The sequence below is a fragment of the Macrobrachium nipponense genome, chromosome 25 (assembly GCF_015104395.2).
Source record: "Macrobrachium nipponense isolate FS-2020 chromosome 25, ASM1510439v2, whole genome shotgun sequence".
Lineage (NCBI taxonomy): Eukaryota > Metazoa > Arthropoda > Malacostraca > Decapoda > Palaemonidae > Macrobrachium > Macrobrachium nipponense.
Genome location: NC_087214.1, coordinates 28,990,824 through 29,007,005, shown reverse-complemented (window position 1 = coordinate 29,007,005; position 16,182 = coordinate 28,990,824).

The window sequence follows — 16,182 nt, the reverse complement described above, 5'->3', positions numbered from 1 at the left end:
CTCATAACAAACGGATAAAGAGAAATGATATTATTCCTAATATCGAAATAATAGACCAAACAACGGATCCCCGACGTCTGCGCCTCTTAGAAGCCCTCCATATAGGCAAAAAGGAGAAACCAAATCTTAACATCACCCAAGAAACGTTTCTCCTTCCCACCGCCGCCCGGAGAGCGTCGAACGACCCCCCGACAATACCAGATAATCAGGAGCCCCCACGGGATGACAGGATTCCTGCTACGGACGGAATTCCTGTCGTTCATCCCAGGCACACTACTGTGGCGCTCGCACGAGAGAATCCCTAAGACCTTCAAGGCGAGATCCACGACTTCGTCCAAGACCGGCCCGACCAATGAGATGCAACTCTAGGTCCGAGCCGCTATAAATACCGCCTCACAGACTTTCTTTCTACAGTCTCCTTCAAACGACTCGTCCGAGGATGAACCTGCGAGAAGGTCGAAACGTTACGTAATACCAGATATACCAGCTATACCAGCACCAATACCAGCCCTTAAACCGAAGACGAACCCGGCCCCGAACTGAACTACGCCTACGGAATAATACCAGCACTGACGGCGACCCCTGCTTGACCTGGACCTGATATCCTGTTCCAATAAAAGATTACCTTCAGCATTTATGATTTTGAAATTCCCAATATGAATATTGGTCAGATTTTTACTCAGAACATCGCTGAGCCTGAGAAGCGAATTGTAAGGAAAATGAGAAAAAAACATATATAAAAAATCAACTCGCTTAATTCTGCCATTCTTTTTACAATAATAATAATAATAATAATGGTAAGTTATTAACAACATACTACCAGGCTTGTGACAAGTAGATTCTATTATTTAACAAATATGGATACGTATATATCACTAATTCCTTCATTAACTAAAAAAGCTTCATGAACAAACAAAACTGTTTACGGCTACACTCTGTAAGACAGAAATCCTGAAACCTTTCCTGTACCAATAATTCCCTCCACTCCTCTAGGAGATACTTTATCAACATCGGCCTAATCCTTCCATCACTCCTATAAAAGCCACCTCGCTCTCTTCTACATTTCAGGCGACTAGATCAGACTTCTCACTGACGAACTCCATCTCGTAAAAGCATCACTAATGATAACGGTTATTTTCAAATTGCCCGCACCGACAACGGACGCCTTAAAATGCATGTTTATAAATTATTTTCTGTTCAAAGAAACTTTATCTTTCTTCCACAAAATATGTGCATACACTAGTGTTACACAGTAGCCGTCAAAGAGCAACCCTTGTTAAAGCAGTAGGTTTAAAAAAAAAAAAAAAAAAAAAAAAACAAAAAAAAAAAAAAAAAAAAAAAAAAAAAAACTTATGAAATAGACTTAAACGAGAAACGTCACCTTTCATATTTCTTATCCTTTCAGCTACTTATAATATGCTTATGGTAGTAGGTCTAGTAGGTATATATGTAAACTAATTTGAATTAATTTCTATTTAGAAGAAATGAATACTACAGAAAGATCAACCTGAGAAAGCTTTAAGGAAGTAAGCCTTTCTTAATGTATTCGTCAGTGGACTCCCACAGCTTTCCAAGGTGTCCAAATGAAACAGGATGATATACAAGCGGAATTCGATAAAAATAAGCTGAATTATATTAGTTTGAGATGATTGCTTTTTGACTTTGAATAGCTAGGTTTGAATTAATATGTAAGCAATTATGAAAAGGATAAGAAGAAAGCCGAACATGGCTAATAAAACAAGAATAACGGGAATAGTCAAATAAAGCAGATAATTAATACTATATAATATATATGTATATATATATATATATATATATAATATATCAATATATATAATAATATATATATATCATAGTCGATTTAATATTCATTAATATTACGTATCCGAGAGAGTATGCTGCTGAAAATAGACCTAGGCTAATCATGTGGGAAATCAGAAGTTCAATTTAGCCCACTAAATGTGTCATGCAAATTATTTTATTGATCAAAGGACAAAATTAGTTTAACTAAACATCGTTTTCAAAGAATGTTAACGCCTTGATGTATTATTTATCGGCTGTATGAGACGAAATGACAACACCCCAGTGCAGTACGCTATGTTGAGTCAAGATTAGAGCGGCAGGAAAGCCAACTTCAAAATCTTCGGTATGCTGTCACGAAGCTAGAGTTGAGAATAAAATTAGAAATCGTGGACACCCATCGATATATATTTTCCTTACTTTGCAAAATAATTATCTTTAATACGTTGAATAAGTGTACTCAGTTCTAATGTAATTTATTTCAAGTATAGCACTTTGAAAGGAAATGTTATTTATTGTTAAGTAAATAATCTGGCACCTGCATATGGCAATATTTCCGTAACGAACAATGAATTAAGAAACTACGCCACTTCTTCGTTGGCCGTCTGTACAACAATGTATCAACATTCAACAGTGCATCATTTCGTGTGTATTTGTGTCTGTGAGTTGATGCAGTGAATACGCGCCGTAACTTCTTGCGTAATTCGGAAGCTTAGAAGCTTAAAATATGTTAGAGCGGGTACCTACGAATGTCTGTTATTGAATTGAGAATGTCTAAAGTTTGTATCTGATCGGCGTTAATACATAGATAAAAAAAGTAAACAAAAAAAGTGTTCCAGATGGCATCATCACAACATCCCGTTGACAAAGGTAAGGATTTGAATACGTCCATCAAAACCATTTTCATATTTAACCATTAAATTTGAATATCGGAAACGTAAAATATGCATAAGCAGTCATTTATTATCTTAATTCAATATTCTGAGTAGGGGGTGACTGTCAGGGATATATTCAATTAACAAAATAAAATTTCAGTAGGTAAGTTGATGAGGGACAGACATAACCACTGAAAATACCTTTATTACAATAAATTTCAATATAAACTTATAAATACCCTTCACCACTTTATCCTAATTACCAAGAAAATTACACTTAATGACATCAATACCCTGTGCCCAAACATGCCTATCTTCACTATCATCAACAACTCATTACACTTACATCAACAACTCAACATTAAATATTAACACAATTTCAGTACAAAGAAAACCTTAACAGCATATCATATCAGTAACTAGTAGTTCCAGTGGTATATCCTTATCAGTGAAATTACTTCCTACTTCGCACTTCTGGCTACTAACAGCTTGCAATGGCTATTAACAGCTTGCAATGGCGCTACTGCAGCACACAAGCCAATATGCATGGCATCACACATTGGGCTAGCTGCCAAAAGGAAACATCACACTTACAATTTAATATATTGACACTTTACATTTAAATTCAGACAAGAAACATTGCACTTACACTTTAGTTCTCAATATTTGTAAACGAAAATACCCACCCACAATTTTGAGATTACCACCTTAATATTAATTAAACTCGTTTTACTTACTGCATAAAAGTAGGCCAGTGGGGTTGTCAACCAGAACAACACAATTTCCAAAACACAATTGTCCCAATACAGTTTAACAAGGATCTCTTAGTTCACCAACAGGAGAAGCACTGACTGCTTAGCCACTAACGCCATCTATTGTCCAGTGTAAATATTTCCCTTATAGTGACCTTTGGATTTTAGGCTTATGACATTTTGTAAGCTAAGCTGTAGGCCTAGGCCTATGTTTTTCCAAAATGCCAGGGGGTATAATTATCAGTAATTTGATCATCGAGTATATTCACGTATTTATGAAAAGTGAATAGTATTTAAGTGTCCACTTTTTAACGAAGAACACTTGCTCTAAACTGTAAGTTTCTAGAACACTACCTAGAGGTACTATCGGTCTAGCACTGAAGTCAGTGTTCGGGGTGTTGAGTTTCAAGTGGAAATTCGACGACAATTACTTGAAATAGGTCGTGCAGATGGGGCTGTTCCTCGATTGTTGGTCCACACCAGATACAGCCTGTTATTATTATTATTATTATTATTATTATTATTATTATATTATTATTATTTCTTTAATACCTTTATGCTTTTGTTCATAGTAAGCATCTGCTTGTAGGCCTACGGCTAGCAGTCTCTCTCTCTCTCTCTCTCTCTCTTTCTCTCTCTCTCTTGATAAACCACAACTAATATATTTTACTTAAAATAATATTATGGACATGTTATTTACAATAGTTGAACGTCTGGGCTACTAGCTCTCTCTCTCTCTCTCTCTCTCTCTCTCTCTCAAACACAATCGTCTCTCTCTCTCTCTCTCTCTCTCCTTATTCAACGTAAAATCAGAAGAATTTATATCTGGTGATTAGAAATTAATTTCTTGATATAGTGTGGTTTGGATCCTACAATAAGTTGTAGGCCCCGTTGCTAAGTACCAATTGATTCCCAGCCACGTAAAAGTATCTACCCTTCTGGCCAGCCTCAGGAGAGCTGTTAATCAGCTCAGTGGTCAGGTTAAACTAAGATATTATTCTTCACTTCTTTCTCTCGCCTTATTTTGCCATTTAAATGAAACTTTAATAAAAAAACTGAGTGCAAGCTTTTTAATATTTTTTAATATTTGTGATTCAAAACCTTTGTGATTAACGAATTGTAAGGACAAAAATTTATATAAGTTTTTAGGTTTATATTTCAAACCTGGGAATCAAAGCTGTCGAGGTTTTTCAAGAAAAAATATAAAATAAAATTTTCCCAATATGACATTTCATATCTTTGGTAATCGGAAAGCATAAAAAACTCCTAAATTAAAAACAGATCTGAAGTTCAAATTCCTTTATCAAGTGTAGTTTTTTTTTTTCTTAGCCCAAAAAAAAAACACCAGATATTCAGTTCTAAGCGTTTGAGAGGCTGGCGAATAAGTAAGAAAGACCTTCCCCCGCCCCTTTTCAGTCGAGAATCCACAGTAGAGGTTCAGACGCCATGGATGAGAAAGAAAGTGTCGCCCTCCAAAAGGAACATATAATAAGGATGTATTATTAGGAAATAGATAGAAAGATACAAATCTTTTTTGCCAATAGAATATTCTTCGTGGATGGCGTTTCTCTCTCCTCTCTCTCTCTCTCTCTTCTCTCTCTCTCTCTCTCTCTCTCTCTATGATATATATCATATATATATATATATATATATATATATATATATATATATATATATATATATATATATATATATATATATATATATATATATATATATATATATATATATATATGTGTGTGTGTGTGTGTGTGTATATATATACACATTATAGGTTAACAGCAATGAGGCTTCACTATGAGAGAGAGTGTCTGTCATAACTTTCTACGACAATTTCGTCATATTTTATTATTCAAAGTCGTTTAATTGCAGTGTTGTTTCCTCACCAGGTAAGATCCAGGAGTCTACCTTCAACGCTTAAGGATTTCGTGAGTTTCGTTATTATTATTTGTTTGTCCACTTCTGTCTCGCATTGCTGGACCTTCTCTGTGTTTTACAGGTAGCGCTCTGGTCAGTGCTCTCGGAAAACTTCTTAAATAATTACTTTTGTTCTAAAGGTGATTCTTCTCCGGTGGGATTTGTGATGAACAGTTTCCATAGCAGGGAGGGATATATATATATATATATATATATATATATATATATATATATATATATATATATATATATATGTGTGTGTGTGTGTGTGTGTGTGTGTGTGTGTGTGTGTGTGTGTGGTGTGTTCAATAATATTCTTTTGGCGTTTGTTGTCTATAAAGGATTTTTATTTAGTTTTGTTTTTGTATTCATTCCATTCCGGTATTCGTGAAACCGACAGGAAGTTCTCTCTCTCTCTCTCTCTCTCTCTCTCTCTCTCCTCTCTCTCTTTATCTAATGGGGGGAGGGGGCCATTTATCCGAATTTGCCTTTTCAAATTCTCCCTCGTCTCAATTAGTTTTTAAGGGAGAGAACGATGTCGTCTAATGAAGGCTGTCCCTTGAGAGGTTGGGTTTCTCTGACTGTCTCGATTTTTGTGAAGTTAGCGGACTGTTCATGTTTCCCAGATATAAATAAAAACAATAATGATAATGTTTCCCGGTACAGTTTGATGAAGACGCCAGAATAGAATTACTTGTTTCTGTTAAGAGTTTTGGTTTCTGTACTCTCTCTCTCTCTCTCTACTCTCTCTCTCTCTCTCTCTCTTTCTCTCTCTCTCTCTCTCTCTCTTCAGCTAAGAACCCAATTAGCATAATCTATGAAAAAGTGATATAAGTTTACAGTTAGCCATCATCCAAACCTTTTCCCCTTATCATACACACACACACACCCACGCACACTATTTTTTCTTTTTTATTTTTATCTACAAATTCATGAGTCTGTAGACTGTGATGGAAGCAGAAAGTAAAGATTATTATTAACAGACTTAACTGTAAAATTCTCAGAAGAAGGATTTGATAAGTTAAATTTAATAAGAAAAGTTTAGTAATATTATTGTAATAATATTAGAGGGAAAATCATTCTATGTAACACACTCAGTGTTCCTCATTTCAATTCAGAGTAATAAAGGCATCGTGTTATTATTATTACTGCTTGTGCTATCACCTGCGTCATTACTTTTTCGAAAATGTCATTCCATGGAGGGTGAGAGAACAATTGGTTTCGTTTATGGATTTTGCAAAAAAAAAAAAAAAAAAAAAAAAAAAAAAAAAAAAAAAAGAGGCGAGGTTGCAGTTGGTAATACAGTTTTTATGGAAATCATTTTTGGGAGGATGAGATTTGAGAGTGATTTATTTTTGGGGGATACCACATGAGGGTGCTACCTACAGTTAGGTTGCTTGGCCGACTGTAAACAGTAATGAGGATTGTTGTGTGTGTTTAATGTGTGTGTGTGTGTGTATATATATATATGTATACATACATACTTTCTCCAGGTACAACGCTTTCTCTACTTTCTCGTACCTGTTCCTTTCAGTTCTCTCCTTTTAACTTTGCTCCAGTTTCAAAAAACTCGCTTTTATATGAAGTCGGGGGGAGGGGGGGGGGAGAAGGTATATGTGTTCATTGTCTTCATAATTTCATTAAGTGGCACTAACTACTCTCTTTGATTTTCTGGCGTCGCTGACAGTCTACAGTTTTTATTGTAAATTTCTTTGTTTGTTGATTTAGAAAATTCACAATTTGGCTTACATAGAATTCAAACGAAATGTTATTAAGGAACATAACAGAATTATGATAAATACCTATTTATTTTTGTAACAGGAGTGTAGATAAATAGGATTTTTGTGGTGTCAAAATAAGTAGTTATTGAAATATCCGCTGTTTAAAATATGTTATTTTTTATGCAATGAGATCCAGTGATATATTTTTGGTGAAAGTGACCAATACATTCTCTGTCTCTCTCTGTCTCTCTCTCTCTCTCTCTCTCTCTCTCTCTCTGGGGTGAGTGTGTGGTGAGAGTGGGATGAGGATGGGGTGAATGGGGTGTGATTGTAAAGTTAGTGCGGGAAGAGAATGGGGTGAGTTTGCTCAGACAGAAAAAGGCAGCCTGTTGTATGAAAACGAAATATACACATTATTTCTCTCTCTCCCTCTCTCTCCTCTCTCTCTCTCTCTCTCTCTCTCTCGTGTTTCTTGACGTCGAGTGATCAGTGATCCGTCCAACATTTCCTTCTCTGGAGGAAATGAAGAAAGTCCTTCGACTTGTCAGGATCTGTATTCTTTAGCGACTGGAAATCCGTCCTGTTGACGGTTCTGGAAGAAGAGATAATAAACGTAGGGATTCTGGCTTTCATTTACGTCGGATATGCGTGTGCTGAAGAATACCGTTATATGCTGTACATGGTGGGATGTCATTGGCTTTTGTGCTTATGACTTGTGAACAAGTTTCCCACGTGTTTTTATGACATGGGTTTGCAAAAAGTTTTCCACATGTTTATGGCGTGTACAACAAGAGTCCCATGTGTTTAAAGTGACATGTGTAAAACACAAGTTTTTCCCACCGTGTTTTATGAGTGTACAACAAGTTTTTCATGTGTTTATGCAAAGTTTACAACAAGTTCCACATGGTATTATGACTGTGCGCAACAAGTTTCCTACATGTATAATGACGTGCGCAACAGTTTCCTACGTACATGACATGTGCACAAATTATCCATCCCACATGTTTATAACAAGTTGACAAAAGAGAAGCCTTCCTTTTTAAAGACGCCGAGAGAATATGACTCTTGAGTAAATGAAGAAGACGGTTAGTAATGATGAGGCCATTGTATGTAGTACCCAGATAGGAGGGTGGGGGGTTCTGAACAGGGCATCAGCCGGTATAATGACTTGGCTGCTACTCGGCGTCAGTGTAACCGGGGATATAGATAGTTTCAAGATAATGAACACAAATAATGCAAAGGTAATAATGGGTTGTTTTTCAGTCTTTGGCTGATGAACATATTTTGCCCAGATTTTTGTATTCTATGTTAACTGGATTCTATTGAATTTCGTATAGTATTGTTTTTCTTCCGTGGAAGGAATTCTTGGAAAATGTTTGGCATTGTTTTTCATATTTCTTAAGTTCTGTAGTTTGTTTATTAATTAGTTTTATCCTTTATATTGTTCATTTTATTTGGGGACCCATAGGTGTTTTTGGGAATCTCTCTCTCTCTCTCTCTCTCTCTCTCTCTCACTGTTTCTCTCGCTCCAGCATAAATGGTCTATTATGAGAGAGAGAGAGAGAGAGAGAGAGAGAGAGAGAAGAGAGAGAGAGAGAGGTGTTTAGTCCCTTTATGCATATGAGGGAGACGGAGAGATTCTCTGACCCATTAAGAGGATCAAACTGGATGAAGGTGAACAGATCCTTCCCAGTGTCTCTCTTGGAGTCCTTCAGAATCCTTCTGTTTCCTTTTGGTTTGATTTGGAAGGATTTATATTTTTGTTTTTTTTCACTATCATAAGTCGACCAAAATTTGGTGTGGTCAGTGCTTGGATGGTACCATTGTAAATACCAGATGTATCTTGTTTGGTTCATGTTGTTATTCCGTAAGTGAAGCCTAAGTTAACAACCCTTAGTATGGTCAGATCTTGGAGGGGTTACCACAGTGAGTGCTATGTTTTCTTTTGCACATAACCTCCTCTTGTGACCTAGTTATTCACTCGATCTATAGCCTTTGGTTGTCCTAGAAGTATGGGGTTGTTGACTTTATGCCCGTTATTAATACCTCAAGATATGTCCACACTGCAGTACAACATCATAAACAAGTCATTCACACATCATAAACAACTTATTGGTACTTCCAACCTGACCTTTGTATATTTATCCATCATTACTAGAGATTTGTTCTTCACTCATGGTTGTCAACTTGTTTTCAACATATTTGTTGATATATATGCAATAATTTGACTTTGATTTTTTTCGATACGTTTGTGATATGTATGTGATCATTTGACTTTTTTTTCAACTTCTTAGTTATATGTATGTTGATGAGTTGACTTGTTTTAAACATGTTAGCGATATGTGTGTGATAGATTAACTTTTTAAAACATGTTACTGAAATGTATGTGATAAGATTTGCAGACATAGTGGACATATTTTACAGTAGTGTGGAGCAACTAGAGGTTAGAAGGCAGGTGGAAAGTACTAAGTGGTGTTCGCCTCCAGGATTCTGGGTGAAAGGGGAAAGTAAATGGAAGGAGAATATTCCCAGGAGATCTTTCCTTGATGCAAACAAAAGGTTCAAATCTCTAGAGGAAATTCCTGTTGTGAAGAGAACATCAATTCAATGCTTCTCCTCTGAAGGCTTCGATACGCTACGTTACTTGGCTAATGACACTTTGGATACAATCATTTACTTCTTCTTCCTTCTTCTTCTCCTCCTCCTCCTCCTTCTTCTTCTTCCTTCTTGCTCTCGTGATAGACAGGAAGTCCTTGAGTGTCTTTTTAAGTTTGCAGAAATATGAGATGATTGTCTGTAGATCTCCGCTTCTCTACAGTCTCCTGTAGTCTTGATTCTTCACGAGGTAAATATAACGCTTCTAAATTTTCGTCTAATGGGAAGGAACCGCAGCAAGATTTCTGAGGTAGAAAGTTCAAAATATTCTCTCTCTCTCTCTCTCTCTCTCTCTCTCTCTCTCTCTCTCTCTCTCTCTCTCTCTCTCTCTCTCTCTCTCTCTCCTCCCAAGGGAAAATCGTATCCTTTATGGATTTTAGCATGAACTGGTTGACAGAATGCCAATCGTAACATTATTGGAAACGTATTGTCGCTCGATCATACCAGGATGTTTTATCGCTGCTCAGTATTCTGTTATTGGGATCGAAGTCTTCTAAAAGAAGTTTTGCAGGGCTTTCCACCAGTTCCGGCTTTGATGTTTTTATTATATTTTCACACATACACCTTCTGCCATCTTTTCCATTCCCATTCAAAAAACGCGTCATACTGAGGACCTGATGTCTTTTATCAACCATTTAACCGCTCCCATTTCATGTGACGTTTATCATGCTAGCTGCCGGTACCCATTTGTGTTTTCTTTTAAGATAGAGGTCCCATTGGCTCTATAGTATCTATTATTGTTGGTAATATTTCATTTCTGCATCCAGATCTCTCATGAAAATTGTAATGCCTTTGAAAAGTTGGAAATGAAAAGCAAAAAAATGTAGTCTGCGAAATACTGGAGCCTTTTTTTTTTGTTTTGGGACAAAAAACCGTGTCCCTATTTATAGACATAAATTTGAAGACCACGAAATCAAATTTCATTTGGGCTACTAGCATTTTGTTTTTCTTTGTTTGCTTTGTTTTTGAAGTTCATGGGGTGGGGGGTTGGTAAGGCCTGACGTTTGGCATTGAGGAAAGGTACACTGAATCTTTCTTCACACACACACGAACAGACGTACACTCTGCACCCATAAGCAGCCTGAAAAAAGGTTTACTTTTATCCACACGAGCCAAGCTATTTAAGGTCGCCTTTTCTGTTCTATTTTCCGTCTTTTTTCATTCCTTTGTTTTATTCTCTCCCGCCTGATTATCTCTTTTTGTTCAGTTCCCCTTTTGGTTTCACCTTCCCTTTTCTCGATTTCTCTCTTTTTCAAATTCTTTTTATTTTTTTGGCAGGAGGGGAAATGAAATAAAGCTTTTTTCATTTGTAGATTTGAAAAGAATGTTTCTGGACGTTTCCAAAGTCAATTTATATATATATATATATATATATATATATATATATATATATATATATATATATATATATATAGATATATATATATATATATATACATACATGGAGAATAAAAGGGATTTTTGAAACGCAGGTTTAGTTGGGACAAAAGAAAGTCATCTTGGATTTTCTTGTGGTATTTAGTTTATAAAGACGAACCATATATGCAGGGAATTTTTTTTTTAGTGTGCAGTCTTTACGTTGCTAAAGAGAGGGTTACAAGGATTTACAAGGATTAGGATGTCTCAAAGACTTGTTAGTCCATCTGAGGAGACATCGTGTGCTCACTTATCTGTAGGAGTAGGTTTTACTGTGCATTCACAGTGTCCTACTGATTTTGTCTAGCTTTCTGGTGGAATAAACTGCACCAGAAGTTTACAACTTCTGGTGGCAGTTTATTCCACATGTCATATCTTGTATGTAAAAAAGTTCCCACAAAGGGATGTGTTGTATCTCTTCAGTTCTAGTTTTCCATACATTATTTCTTGTCTGGTTCCCGTTTAATGTAAATAGGTTTACTGTGTCACTTTTGTTATGCCTTTCGGTATTTTGATGTTTCTATTAGTTGCCCTCGCAATTGTCTTGTTTACACCTATGCACTTTTGTGTTGCGGGCTGTTACGGCGTGGGACCGTGAGAAACCGCACGAAAAATGCAGCGGTGGAGAGAAAAAATGACCATTATTGGGTGGCGTGGCGCGGACCCATGCGGTGTGTTATGGGCATGTTACGTGGTTGTTGTGGTGATTTTGCGGTGTCTAGCTGAGTGTTACAGCATTGGTGCATTTTATTTTATGGTGGTTGTTGCTATGCCAGGGCAAGCGCTCTTGCGGCTTTGTTACTCTATGTAGCAGTGTGTTGCGGGTGGCTTGCGGTGTTTTTGCGGTGTGCACACATCTGCACGAGACGATGTGGAACGGTGCATGATTGTTGCACATGCACTGTGCCACACCGTGCCAGTTATGAACCTTGGGTATATATAGAGGCCTGCCAAGCACATCCTTCATTCCACACCCCCCAGCATGCAATATGGACCTCAACAGCCTATCACCTTAGGAGACCCAGAGATTTTGGTAGCTGTCCTGTGTCTCTGTGCAGCCGATCATTGGCGGGTTGAGAGACGTACTACAGTGCCACAGCCACCTGCACAATTACGCAGAAAGGACGGCAGGGCAGAGCAGAGTTTGGGCTCGGGAGTGGCTGCACGGTGGACAACTATATGGAGACTAGACCAGCTACTACAAGAAACTGAACAGGAGGACCGCAAAGGGCACAAGAATTTCTACTACATCTACCCTGAATTGTTCGAGATGGTCGAAAGGCTGACGCCCATGTTGAAGAAGGACACGAAAATGCGGCTTGCACAAGAGGTGGGACTCAAGTTGGCGGTCACTCTCCGCCACCTGGCAAGTGGGAACGACTATACAAGCCTCCAATACAGCTTCAGAGTCTCCAAGAGTTCCATATGCCGGTTTATCCCATTAGTCTGCCAAGCCATTATCGACACATACAAACCAGAAGTGATGAAGTGCCCCAAGACACCAGAAGAATGGAATGACATAGCAAAACGATTCGCCTCAAAGTGGAACTACTTCAACTGTGTGGGAGCCCTGGATGGGAAGCATGTCGCGATCAAGAAACCCAAAGTTGAGGATCGCTGTATTTCAATTACAAGAAGTTTCCACAGCATCGTCCGCATGGCCCTCTCCGATGCACGTACAAGTTCCTGTTTGTCGACGCCAGTGCAGAAGGAGGTGCTGTGCTGGGGGATGGAGGAACCTGGCAGAAGTGCACCTGGCCAGGGCCATCACAAACAAACCAAGCAGGACTCCCACAAGACAGAAATCTGCCCAACGACGCAAACACATCCCCTTCCACAGTCGCCGACGATGCCTTCACTCTTAATCCATGGTTGATGAAGCCCTACTCCCATCAATGACAAGATCCCACTGAACAAATATACAGTCTACAGATTATCTTGCGCTCGTCGTGTGGTGGAAAACGCATTCGACCTGCTGCAGATGAGATGGCGAGTTTTCGGGCAACAATGCAACAGGATGTAGCGGGTGCAAGCAAGAATAACTTTGCGCGCATGTGCCATGCACAACCTGGTACTGCAAAGCTACCCATGTGCTGGCACCGACGTCGACCATGAGGACCAACACCATAACGTCGGACCAGGTACTTGGAGGCGGAAGTCCGCTGAACCTCATGGAACGACTCATGGCAAGAATGGGGACCAAACTACACACGTCGAGCAGTGCTGCTCTAAAGCTGCATTCGTATGAAAACGACTAGACTACGCCGCCAACACCTCCTACAGTCCTCCACTCTTTACTAACTACAGGAAAACACATCTAACAACACTGGCTCTTTCAATTTCGTTTCATTAGGCGTCAAGTTGCAAGCGCAGTCAAGATCAACTTTAGTCATCAACAGCTGAAGTCATTAGCATACTTGATTTAGGCAAATATCTTTGGACAAATGCCTGTCCATTTGCATAGTTTAATTGTCAGAGAGAGGAGAGAGAAGAAACACACAAGTGTAAAAGTGTTATTAACACATTTTTCAAAAATCGTTAATAAAGACGAAATTTCACGACATTCACCCTATAATGGATACATCCCAATTATAGTAAAACTATGTCATCAACACAGTCGGCAACTTATCTAATACATATCACCAAACATGTTGAAACCATGCCGTCAACCGTAAGTGAGAAAGAACCTTAGGCTATGCTCGATACTCGTATGAAGCACTGTTAGAAACACTATGAAGTCGCTAATTTGTATTCAACACAATAGAAAGATGTAAAACAGAGTCTTAAGGCCAAAGCACTAAGATCCAACGGTACATGAACAGGAATAAGGGATACCAACAGAACAAACTATTCGGAACCAACCAGAAAAGACTATACAGCCAAACTAAGAGGGGGAAGACAACCACCCAGAAATTCCTGAAGCCGAACCAAGTAAGAGACTCTGGAGCAAATCCGGTATCACACAACAAACATGCAACATGGCTCCAGGAAGTCAAGGAAGAAGAAACAGGGAGAATAAAACAAAAATTCACAGAGATCACGACAGACATAGTCAGAAACTAACTAAAGAAAATGCCAAACTGGAAAGCCCCAGGTCCCGATGAAGTCCATGGTTACTGGCTCAAAAACTTCAAGGCCCTACACCCACGAATAGCAGAACAACTCCAGCATGTATCTCAAATCACCATGCCACCCAAATGGATGACCACCAGGAAGAACATCCTTAGTACAAAAAGACAAAGAGTAAGGGAAATATAGCCAGTAACTACAGGCCTATCACCTGCCTACCAATAATGTGGAAGTTACTAACAGGTATCATCAGTGAAAGGCTATACAACTACCTAGAGAGACAAAACATCCACCAACAAAAAGGCTGCAGAAGGAAGTGTAGGGGCACAAAAGTCCAGCTCCTGATAGACAAATGGTAATGAAGAATAGTATGGAGAAGAACCAACCTAAGCATGACATGGATAGACTATAAGAAAGCCTTCGCATGATACCACACACATGGCTAATAGAATGCCTCCAAAATATATGGGGGCAGAGGAAAACACCAACTTCCTCAAAAATACAATGCGCAACTAAATAACAATACTTACAAGCTTTGGAATAAGACTAGCAGAGGTTAATATCAGGAGAGGATCTTCCAGGGCGACTCACTGCCCCACTACTCTTCGTAGTAGCCATGATTCCCATGACAAAAGTACTACAGAAGATGGATGCCAGGTACCAACTCAAGAAAAGAGGCAACAGAATCAACCATCTGATGTTCATGGACGACATCAAGCTGTATGGTAAGAGCATCAAGGAAATAGATACCCTAATCCAGACTGTAAGGATTGTATCTGGGGACATCAGGATGGAGTTTGGAATAGAAAAATGCGCCTTAGTCAACATACAAAAAGGCAAAGTAACGAGAACTGAAGGGATAAAGCTACCAGATGGGAGCAACATCAAACACATAGATGAGACAGGATACAAATACCTGGGAATAATGGAAGGAGGGGATATAAAACACAAGAGATGAAGGACACGATCAGGAAAGAATAGATGACTCTCATGGCGATACTTAAGTCAAAACTCAACGCCGAAAATATGATAAAAAGCATAAACACATGGGCAGTGCCAGTAATCAGATACAGCGCAGGAATAGTGGAATGGACGAGGCAGAACTCCGCAGCATAGATCAGAAAACCAGGAAACATGTGGACAATACACAAAGCACTCACACCCAAGAGCAAATACGGATAGACTATACATAAAACGAAAGGAAGGAGGGAGAGGACTACTAAGTATAAAGGAATGCGTCAACATCGAGAACAGAGCACAGGAGCAATATCTGAAAACCAGTGAAGACGAGTGGCTAAAGAGTGCATGGGAAGAAGGACTAATAAAAGTAGACGAAGACCCAGAAAATATACAGAGACAGGAGAAAGACAGACAGAACAGAGGATGGCACAACAACAATGCACGGATAATACATGAGATAGACTAAAGAACTAGCCAGCGATGACATGGCCAATGGCTACAGAGGGGAGAGCTAAAGAGGAAACTGAAGGAATGATAACAGCGGCACAGATCAGGCCCTAAGAACAGATATGTTCAAAGAACGATAGACGGAAATAACATCTCTTCCCATATGTAGGAAGTGCAATACGAAAAATGAACCATAAACCACATAGGAAGCGATGCCCTGCACTTGCACAGAGCCAGTACAAAAAGAGGCATGATTCAGTGGCAAAAGCCCTCCACTGGAGCCTGTGCAAGAAACATCAGCTACCTTGCAGTAATAAGTGGTACGGGCACCACCTGAGGGAGTGATAGAAAACGATCAGGAAAAGATCCTCTGGGACTATGGTATCAGAACGGATAGGGTGATACGTGCAAACAGACCAGACGTGACGTTGATTGACAAAGTCAAGAAGAAAGTATCACTCATTGATGTCGCAATACCATGGGACACCAGAGTTGGAGAGAAAGGGAGGGAAAAAATGGATAAGTATCAAGATCTGAAAATAGAAATAAGAAGGATATGGGATATGCCAG